At 44.8% G+C, this 11,129-nt stretch overlaps 1 non-coding gene across 1 annotated transcript; it reads left to right on the forward strand.

Moving 5' to 3' along the window:
- Positions 1-10,789: 10,789 nt before the first annotated feature.
- LOC111727645 lies at positions 10,790-10,921 on the forward strand. Its single transcript, XR_002775142.1, has one exon. It is a non-coding gene; the product is annotated as a small nucleolar RNA SNORA11 (small nucleolar RNA).
- The last annotated feature ends 208 nt before the right edge of the window (positions 10,922-11,129 follow it).

An 11,129-nucleotide genomic window follows, 5' to 3' on the forward strand; every position in this document is an offset into this window, starting at 1 on the left:
TTGCCCTGAGGATGCCAGCTCATCCCCTCCCAAGAGTCTGAGCCTGTTCTGGATGGCTGCAACGGTTAGTGCTTCCTGAAGTTGGGCTGCAGTCAGGGCCTGGTTGGTTTGGGAGCATCACAGTGTTCCTCTAACAGGACACTCTTTCACAGCCTTGAAGAGAAATCACTGTGTCCTTGCCACGTCTTCTATTTTCTAGATTAAATACTCCCACTTCTTTCAATTCCACCTCTTAGGTCAAGGTTTTTTAAGGCTTCTTTCTCACCATTCCAGTCCCTCAGTTCCCAGTGTGTTCTAATGGACTTGTCAGAATCCTGACTCAGGGTCTCTGTTAAAATACTCTGCTCAGAGCACAACACCCCAGTGCTGGTGCTCAGCAGGACAGCACTATTGTCTACTATCTCCCTTTGCCATCCTCCCCCTATATGCCCTCCAACTCTCCAGGCTTCCTTCTGGAAACTGCACCCTCTCCCCAAACTTTATCCGTGTGGGCCTTTTAGGGGCTGCCATGCTCATCTATGACTCTGCTCCTAAGACCAGTTGATTGGCTAAGAGGTTGGCACTAAATTTAAGCTACTTCCACCAATTCATTTCTTGGGATATTTGAATTTGAGTGCCTCTCTGTGACTAAAATGGTAGGATTTAAAACACAGAAGCTATTGACAGCCACATTGATCAAGACAGAATAGGCTATACTTTACAAACCAACCAATCCCGGCTCAGTGCCTGTAGCTCAGTGGCTAGGACACCAGCCACATACAGTGGAGCTGGCAGGTTCGAACCCAGCCCGGGCCTACCAAACAACAATGACAACTACAATCAAAAAACAGTCAGGCATTGTGGTGGGCACCTGTAGTCCCAGTGACTTGAGAGGCTAAGGCAAGAGAATCGCTTAAGCCCAGCAGTTTGAGGTTGCTGTGAGTTGTGAAGCCACAGCACTCTACCAGGGTGACATAGTGAGACTCTGTCTCAAAAAAAAAAAAGAAAAGAAAAGAAAAAAAGAAAGAAAAGAAAAAGAAATAAACCAATCCTGACATGTTAGTGACTTTTTTTTTTTTTTGCTTGTACGAAAGGTCTTTATTGGTGGGGGGAGGGAGGCTGCAGAGCAGCACCGAGGAGGAGAGAAAAGAGGAGAGAGAGATAAGGAGAGAGTGGGGAAGAGAAGAGAGAGAGAGTAGAGAAGAGTGAGGGGGAAGATGAGAGGAGAAGGAGAGAGAGAGAAGGAAGGCAGAAGGAGGGGAGAGAGAGAGAGTGAGAGAGAGAGAGCATGTTAGTGACTTAATCCAATAAAAATGTACTTTTTTTTTCTCATGTAGAGTTTGAAGGAGTTGGGCAGGTCTCCTGGGAAGCTATCCTACTGTTCTGAGGCTCCATCATCTTAAGAGTCTTTCACTTCCTGCTTCTAGGAAGAGGATGGAGGAAGTGGAGAGCTGGGAAGGGCCTGGAGAAGGCCCAGCAGCTCTGAATGTCCTCTGCCTGGGAGTAATGCAGGTCACTTCTACCCATTTTCACCTGTCAGATTTCAGTCCATACCCCCTTAACTACAGGGGAAGCTAGGAGACATCATCCAATATCTTTCTATGTGTTGAGAAAGAAGGAAAAAAACCCAAAGATTAGTGAAAATTAGCAAACTAGTGATGGGAAACTTGCTGTAGCCATGTTTGTTTACCATTCCCAGAACATCTGTACCAAGAGAGAAGTGGACAGGCAGGAGAAGAGGTACAGATTAGACTTCCTGAGCCTCACCCATCTTCTCTTTTTTTGTAAGATGCTGCAGCAACCTTCTAATTCGTTCCTTCTGAGCTAATTTTGTATTACTTTTGAACACTAACATCTAAAAGAGACCTGCCTATCTAATGCAATCTTTAACTTAACATTATAATGCTATTTATGTGGGCTAAATAATTACACTTTTTCTTCTTTTTTTTTTTTTTTATAACTTTTTAATTTGAATTGCTATAAATTCAAATCTCTCTTCTGTGACCTGAACATTTGTGTCCCACCAAAATTCATGTGTTGCAATTGTAATCCCCAAGATAATGGTATTAGGAGATAGGGCCTTTGGGAAGTCATGAGGGTGGGGCCCTTGATATTAGGATTAGTGCCCTTATAAAAGAGAGGGGAAAGAAAATTCCCTCACTTCTTTCACCATGTAAGGACAGCAAGAAGGTGCCATCTTTGAACCAGTGGGCCCTTACCAGACACTGAATCTACCAACACCTTGATCTTATACTTCTTAGCCTTCAGAACTGTGAGAAATAAGTTTCTGTTATTTATAAGCCACTAAGTTTATGTTTTTCTTGTTATAGAAGCCTGAATGGAATAGGACACTGCCTGTATGAACTTCTTTGTTTAGTTCAGGAGTCAGGCAGATAAAATATTTTACACATTGTAGACTTTGTATGTGTGTGACTACCCAACTTTGCCATTGTAGCATGAAAGCAGCCACAGATACTATATAAACAAATGGATATGGCTGTGTTTCAATAAAACTTTATTTCACAAAAAGAGGCAGCATTCTGAGCTGGACACGGTAAGGCCAAGGCAGGTAGATTGCTTGAACTCAGGAGTTCAAGACTGACTCATCTCTACTAAAAATAGAAAAATTAGGTGGGCATCATGGTGGGCACCTGTAGTCCTAGCTACTCAGGAGGCCACAGCAGGAGGACCACTTGAGCCCAGGAGTGTGAGGTTGCGCTAAGCTATGATGATGACACCACTGCACTCAAACCAGGGTGACAAAGCAAGACAAAAAAAAAAAAAAGAGGCAACATTCTGGATCTAGCACACAGACTATCATGTACCAACCCAATCCCTGACCTTTTTGGATCTGAGCTTCAGCTTACCTTTCAAATCAGTGAACTATATGAACCGTGATCCTATCATCCAGCACAGCTGGGCTCCAGAAGTCCTCCCTGCTCTGTGTCATGTGCACGTTGAATGAGCCTCAATGTCTTAATGGTTCATCAGATGAGCAGGCCCTGAAAGATATGGTAGGTGGTGACCATGCTGCCCTTCCTGGGAAGGGACACACAGGGGAGAAGCCCCTTTCACCTTCCCTGAGAAAGTTCCTACCCTCTACTCATGCCAGTGGTCGGGTGAGCAGGTCCCATCCTGAAGCTATCTAGGGGTCCCACCCTTAGTCATGTCGTAGCATAAACTCAGGTGTGTTTGAAAGGGATGAAGACAGGCTGGGTGAGGTGGCTCATACCTGTAACCCTACCATTCTTGGAGGCTGAGCTTGGTGGATTGCCTGAGCTGAGGAGTTCTAGACCAGCGTGAGCAAGAAGGAAACCCCCATCTCTAAAAATAGCTGGGCATTGTGGCTCGCACTTGTCGTCTCAGCTACTTGGGAGGTTGAGATAAGAGAATCACTTGAGCCCAAGAGTTGAGTTTGAGGTTGCTGTGAGCTATGATGACATAGCACTCTACCGAGGGTGACAAACTGAGACTCTGTCTCAATAAATAAATAAATAAACAAAAGGGATGAATAAGAAAGTCTCTCCCATGGCTTAGGAAATTCTAAGGAAATTCTTAGGAGCTCTGTATAGGAACCAAGAACAAAGACTGAATATATATTTATGTTATATTGCTCTCAACCATATAGGTCCTAGATCAGCTGGGATGATTACAGCTCAGAGGCTGCAAAGTATACTCTGGATGTGTACTTTATCACACTTGCCATCAGGCTCTCCCCCAAGAGCAAGGATGCTCCTTTCTTAGTACCTGTTTCCTCATCCAGGACAAGGGGCTTAACTGGAGCCATGCTATTCCTGCATCTCTATTTCCATTTTTTCTTTTCTTTTTAAGGACAGGGTCTTATTATGCTACCCAGGCTGCATTCATATTCCTGGGCTCAAGAGATTCTTGTGCCTCATACTTCTGAGTAACTGAGATTACTGGTGCTTGCCACTGCGCCCAGCTCCTGCAATCTTGTTTCTGACTATACAGGACCACCTGCCATTCCCAGAACACTGGCCCTCCTACCTTTTGCTGGTGCCCTGCTATCTGCTTGAAATGTCCTTCTGCCCTTTCTTTTCCTTTTAAAATTGCAGGTGATGTGGGAGGCCGAGGCGGGTGGATTGCCTGAGCTCATGAGTTCGAGTCCAGCCTGAGCAATAGTGAGACTGTCTCTAAAAACAAATAGCAGGGCATTTTGGTGGGCACCTGTAGTCCCAGCTACTCAGGAGGCTGAGGCAACAGGATCACTTGAACTCAAGATTTTGAGGTTGCTGTAAGCTATGATGCCATAGCACTCTACCAAGGGTGACAAAGTGAGACTACTAAAAAATAAATAAATAAAATTGCAAGTGATTTAAAAGATTGTAGGAGTTAGCCAGGTGTGCTGGTGAGCACCTATAATCCCAGCTACCTGGGAAGCTGAAGCAGGAGGATTACTTGAGGCCAGGAGGTTGAGGTTACAGTGAACTATGATGATGTTACTGCATTCTAACCTGGGTGATCTTATCTCAAAAAAAAAAAGGGTATATTTGGTCTTCTTTTGCCGTCAGACTCAGACTCAGCCATGTACTTTCCCTATTGACTCTCATTTACATTTCTTTCTACTTCTTAACTGGAGGAAATAGTTTTACACTGTTATAGAATAAATGAATTTGTAATTTTTGACTCATAATTTACAGAACTCATTAATATAACTTTTATTGGTTTTATCCCTTTTCTGACACTCCTTACAAACAAATTCCTCCCTGGGGGAGGTTGGAAGGGTCCACATCCACCCTCCCATTTCCTCCGAGGCTGCATGTATGGTTGAAATCGTATGTGTCCTCCCAGTCACTGCTCAAGGGCTACCTCCTCAGTGAAGCCTGCACAGTGCATCCAGAGTCTGATACATCACACACACTCACTAAACATTAGTGAGAGAGAGGCCGACCTAATTAGACGAGAACCAGGACAGGACGCAGAGGAAAACTGGTGGTAGGGCTAGGGACAGGTGTGTGGCGATTACCTATCCTGTGCCTGGCTCTGGTCCCCTTTGCCTTCGTCCCGCCAGACCCACACTGTACACACACATACTTCTTCCTTTAATAGATAAACCTCGAGACCACCACTCCAAAAGTAACCTCTTCTTCAAGGTCAGTGGGAGGCCATAGAATGACCATCCTGGTCAACCCTCCAAACCGAGGGGTGCACATTACTTCCCAGGCACAGGGACTCATACCTTCAAGGAGTGAGTGTTAGCAGGGCCACATCACAACTTTCATGGGTCTCAGGCACGTAGGCCTTGTGGGAACATTCCTCCATAACAACTTGTTAAAACTTGGATTTTTATGATTACCTTGGTATAAAGACAAGTATAATCCAACTTTGTTTCATTTGTTTATATTCATTACTATTATAGTCGTCTTCTCCTTCTAATTTTAAGAGAAATTAAAATTAAAACATAGAGTAGAGGGCTATATTAGTCAGGGTTCTCTAGAGAAACACAACTAATAAGACAGAGACATGTATTTGTGGGAATACAGATCACAGGAATTCAGTTGGCAAGCTGGAGACTCAGGAGAGTCAATGGGGAAAGTACAAGGCTGAGTCTGACGGCAAAAGAAGACCAAAGTCCTTCTGCTCCAGGACAGTCCGACAGAGAGGGCCTGATTCTCCCTTACTCCCTTGTTGAGGAGGGCAATCCACTTTACTCAGGCTACTGATTGAAAGATTACTCTCAGTGGGTAGGGCGCCAGCCCCATATACCAAGGGTGGTGGATTGGAACCCGGCCCCAGCCAAACTGCAACAAAAAATAGCCAAGCGTTGTGGCAGGTGCCTGTAGTCCCAGCTACTCGGGAGACTGAGGCAAGAGAATCACCTAGCCCAGGAGTTGGAGGTTGCTGTGAGCTGTGATACCACAGCACTCTACCCAGGGTGATAAAGTAAGACTCAGTCTCTAAAAAAAAAAAAGAAGAAAGATTACTCTCATCCAGAAACACCTGCACATATACCCAGAATAATGTTTAACCAAGTATCTGGGCAGTCAATTTGACACATAAAATTAACTGTCACGGAACCATAGGCACTGTATCTATTGAGACTTGAGTGTTAGGGAGTAGATTACCCATGGGCCTTTCCCTTTGTTTTTTTTTTTTTTTTTTTTTTTGAGACAGAGCTTCAACCTGTCCCCCCCTGGGTAGAGTGCCATGGCCTCACAGCTCACAGCAACCTCCAACTCCTGGGCTCAAGCGAGTCTCCTGCCTCAGCCTCCCAAGTAGCTGGGACCACAGGCGCCCGCCACAACGCCTGGCTATTTTTTGGTTGTAGCCGTCATTGTTGTTTGGTGGGTCCAGTCTGGATTCAAACCCGCCACCTTAGGTGTATGTGGCTGGCACCTTAGCCACTTGAGCCACAGGCGCCGAGCCAGGCCTTTCCCTTTGTAAGTAACTTCACACACAGTTCTTACCCAGGCTCACTGCATAGGAACTTGAGCTTGGAGACTGCTACTGCTACCTTCTGCATTTTGATCTCTAATGGGGATAGATGGGAAAGAAAGAGGGCCAGGGCCTTAGAGAATTGACTTTTCCTCTGCCTTCTGTCACACACTGTGTCTACACCTTGCCAAATATCTGGCCAGCCCAGGTACAGTGGCTCTTGCCTGTAATCCTAGCACTCTAGGCTAGGTGGGAGGATCATTTGAGCTCAGGAGTTCAAGACCAACCTGAGCATTTGAGACCCTAGAAATAGAAAAATTTAGCTGGGCATTGTGGTGGGTGCCTGTAGTACCAACTGCTCAGGATGCTGAGGCAGAAGGATCACGTGAACTCAGGAGTTTGAGGTTGCTGTGGGCTAGGCTGAGGCCATGGCACTCTAGCCTGGGACTCTGTCTCACAAAAACAAAACAAAAATAGAAAACAAACCAAACATCTCTGGTTCCTGTCCCTGCTGAGCCTGTAGGAGATGAAGTTTGTCTCTTGAGACCTGGAGGAGGAGAGTTTCCTCTAGGCCATGAACTTGAACCACAGATCTGTTAGCTTGACCTACAGCAACAGCCACAGTATAGAAATTTCTTTTCAGTTGAAATTTTTTGTTTTTTTGAGACAGAGTCTTGCTATGTTGCCCTTGGTAGAGTGCCATGGCATCACAGCTCACAGCGACCTCAAACTCTTGGGCTTAAGGGATTCTCTTGCCTCAGCCTCCCAAGTAGCTGGGACTACAGGTACCCGCCCCAACACCTGGCTATTTTTCTGTTGTTGTTGCAGTTGTCATTGTTTAGCTGGCCCAGGCTGGGTACGAACCTGCCACCCTCAGTGCTATAACCACTGTGCTATGGGCGCTGAGCCTCAATTGAATTTTTTCATTTAAAAAAAGTTCAGCCAGGGGTGGTGGCTCACATCTATAATCCTAGCACTCTAGGAGGCAAATGGGGGTGGATCCCTTGAGCTCAGGAGTTCAAGACCAGCCTGAGCAAGAACAAGGCTCCATCTCTACTAAAAATAGAAAAAAAGTAGCTGGGCATTGTGGTGGGCTCCTGTAGTCCCAGTTACTTGGAAGGCTGAGACAAGAGGATCACTTCAGCCCAAGAGTTTGAAGTTCCTATGAGCTATGATGCACTGCACTCTACCCAGCAACAGAGCTAGACTCTGTCTCAAAAAATAAGATTAAAAAAGTTTATCTAAATTTTGCATTCTAGGCTTGGCGCCTGTGGCTCAAGCAGCTAAGGCGCCAGCCACATACACCTGAGCTGGTGGGTTCCAATCCAGCCCGGGCCGCCAAACAACAATGATGGCTGCAACCAAAAAAAATGGCCAAGGGTAGTGCCTGTGGCTCAAGGATTGGGGCACTGGCCCCATATACCAGAGGTGGCAGGTTCAAATCTGGCACCAGCCCAAAAAAACTGCAAAAAAAAAAAAAAAGGCCAAGTGTTGTGGCAGGCGCCTATAGGCCCATCTACTTGGGAGGTAGAGGCAGGAGAATTGCTTGAGCCCAGGAATTGGAGGTTGCTGTGACCTGTGATGCTACAGCACTCTACCCAGGGTAACAGCTTGAGGCTTTGTCTCAAAAATAAATAAATAAATAAAAATTAAAAAATAAAAAATAAATTTTGCATTCTATTCCATATTATATTCATATTTATTTCCCCTAAAATTTTTTCAGTAAAAGTTGATGCTTTCTTTTTAATCCCCTGGCCTCAATACTCCTGGAATATTGGTTCTCTTCTTGGAGAAAAGTGGATTACAGAAAAGGCGAGCTCTGGGGCTCTTTGTCAGGAACTAATGACACTATAACACTTGGGGTAAATATTCTGCCTTCTTTCCTTGCCTTCTTTTCCTCCTGCCCATTTGCCAGATGGAGGAAGTACGGTACAGGGAAGGGAGCCCATTTGCTCAGTGCACTGATGCCAGGAGTGAAATAGAATCAGGGCAGCACCAGAGCAAGCAGGGAGTGTCTTCCATCCCTGAGCCGGGATCCAGCATGGGGCAAGGTTGAGCAGGCCAGAAATTTCACATCTGAGACTCTCTTTGCAGGTCCTACCCACCTGCATATTCAAGCCACAGACACAGTCCCTGGATCTAACTTTATGCCCATATCAAGGAGGTCTGACCTTTAAGAAAATAAACATTGACCCAGCCTCAAACAAGTCAGACCTCCTGCCACTTATTTTTAGTTCTTTGGGTATGTGCAGATCATCACCAACACTGTAAAGAAAATGCAGATGCTTCCCATAATCCCCCAGCTAATATATCATGACTAGAAGTCTGCTGGAGACAGTGTGCTCTGATGACCTTTGCTGGGAAGGATGTTCTGTCCCCAGTGAACAAGAGAGATTGGTTGGATTGGGCTGGTTAGACATTCCTGGCTGATACATCCTGAGAGAAGCCTTGAGTCAGTATGGAATGAGCCAAAAAATGGGTCCTAAGGGCCCTGCTCAGAATGAGGATTCTGTGTGGGTGTGTGATAGTGGTGGTGATAATGGTGGGAGATTAGGAAAAGCCCAGGGTCTAGTTATGGGTTTTGAACCAGAGAGGGGAGACTTTGGATCTGATGGGGTTTATTTTCAGGGGTTTAATAAGCATCTAATGTCTTCTCCTGCCAAAAATCAATTTCTTCTTCTGGTTGAAATTCTTTTTTTTTTGAGGCAGAGTTTTACTATGTCACCCTGGGTAGCGTGCTGTGGCATCACAGCTCACAGCAACCTCAAACTCTTGGGCTCAAGCGATTCTCTTGCCTCAGCCTCCCAAGTAGCTAGGACTACAGGTGCCTGCCACAACGCCCAGCTATTTTGTTGTTGTTGTTGTTGTTGCAGCTGTCATTGTTGATTTTAGCTGGCCTGCATTGGTTAGTTCGAACCTGCCAGCCTATCTGTATGTGGCCGGCATCCTAACCACTGAGCTATACGGGTGCCACCCTGGTTGAAATTCTTGAATTTCCCTTTTGCTTAAGCCAGTTTGAATTGTGTTTCAATCACTTGCAGACCTAAACAAGCTATGGAAAGGAGCATTATTGTTGGTTCTTAGATTCTGAAAGAGAAAGGAAGGAAGGAAGGAAAGGAGGAAGGGAGAGAGAGAGAGGGAAAATCAGGAGATCTGGGTTTTAGCACTGATTCTGTCACGAACCAGACTCCTGACCTTGACTGAGTCACATCTCCTCTCTGGACGCAGTTTCCTCGTGGTAAAAAAAGATTTTGAATTTCACAGACCAGTTTAAATCATCATTAGTCATCATAACCACCAAAAACTATCCACCAACATTTCATAAAAGAAAGGATATTTTAATGGCAAAAGTATAAAGGAAAAAATTGTGAAACTGAAAAATAAAATAAATTTAGATTTAAGAAAAATCCACTGTGTTGTGCATATTGTTCCCCTGAATTGCCCTAGACTGGGGACAACATCTGATGTCTGGAATTTAGAAACGATTGAATTTCATGAATATCTAGCTTCATTTTCAAGCTCTAATATGGTAGGATTAATCTTTTGACCTTGCACCTTTTCCCAAAATTTTCAGCCTGTGAACTGTTACTGTCCCAGTGCTACTCAGCCTTTCCTCTTCTGCAGTAAAGAGAAGTGTCTATTACTCTAAGCAGTGGTTCTCAACCTTCCTAATGCCGTGACCCTTTAATACAGTTCCTGTGGGTTGCGACAGTTGAGAACCGATGCCCTAAAGAGACGCTTCCCCTGGAGGACACGTACTGATGAAAATTTACAACTACTGAAATGTGAACAAGAGTCTATTCCTGACACACTCTTCTCAACACCTTACATATTTAGTGCTTGAAAAGCTAAATAATTTACATTTCACAACAACTCTATGAGCTAGGCACAATTTTTATTCCCATTTTACAGATGAGGACACTGAGGCAGATACAAAATGATGAAGTCACAAAATGATATCCAGTCTGCCTTGGACTTTCCTAACTCTGAGGGGCCAGTCTATAGCCACACCACCCTGAACACACTCCATCTCATCTAACCCTGCAGAGGCCACCCTGAAGTCCGTGTGTGTGTGTTCAAAGTTTGGGATGTAGACCAGGGCTCGTTATCCCAGATCTTGTAATTTCCCACTTAGCTTTAGGAACACCTGCCTCCTTAGGGATGGTCTCCTTAAGTGTTCAATGGCAATGGTAGCACTAACTAGCATTTATCTTGACCTCTGGATTATGAGGCACTTCACCTCCATAATCTCATTTAATCCTCAAAAAAGTCCTGTAGCAAAGGTGTTTATTATTTCTATCATCTCACGGTTGATATAACTGCAGTTTATCAAGGTGTCCGGCCCAAGGTCACATAACTGGCTGCGATTTGAATTAACTCTGAAGTCCCTACTCCTAACTCCCAAAAGAAAGGCAGGATTTTGTGCTCAGGGCAGGAGGCCTAAAGAATGGCTCCTATGTTTAACACACCCAACAGGAATCTGAGGTCATTATGATGAGGGGCACACAAAACTTGTGGCCTCCCTATGAACAAATTCCCTACATGTGAAGAAGAAAATAATAAAATGTATGCGGTGGGTGTCTGGGTGATCACTGTATAATTTTTTCAACTGTACTGTATGTTTGAAAAATTGCCTAATAAAATTTTCAGAAAATTGAAAAGAAAAGAAAGGCAGGATTTGTCCCATTACTTTGCAGTGAGAAAGACAGTTCCCAGAGCAGGGTACTAAGGAGCCTGCACCAGCTGGGAGCTGA

Source organism: Otolemur garnettii, unplaced genomic scaffold, assembly GCF_000181295.1.
Source record: "Otolemur garnettii isolate 467f Iridium unplaced genomic scaffold, OtoGar3 scaffold00115, whole genome shotgun sequence".
Classification (NCBI taxonomy): domain Eukaryota; kingdom Metazoa; phylum Chordata; class Mammalia; order Primates; family Galagidae; genus Otolemur; species Otolemur garnettii.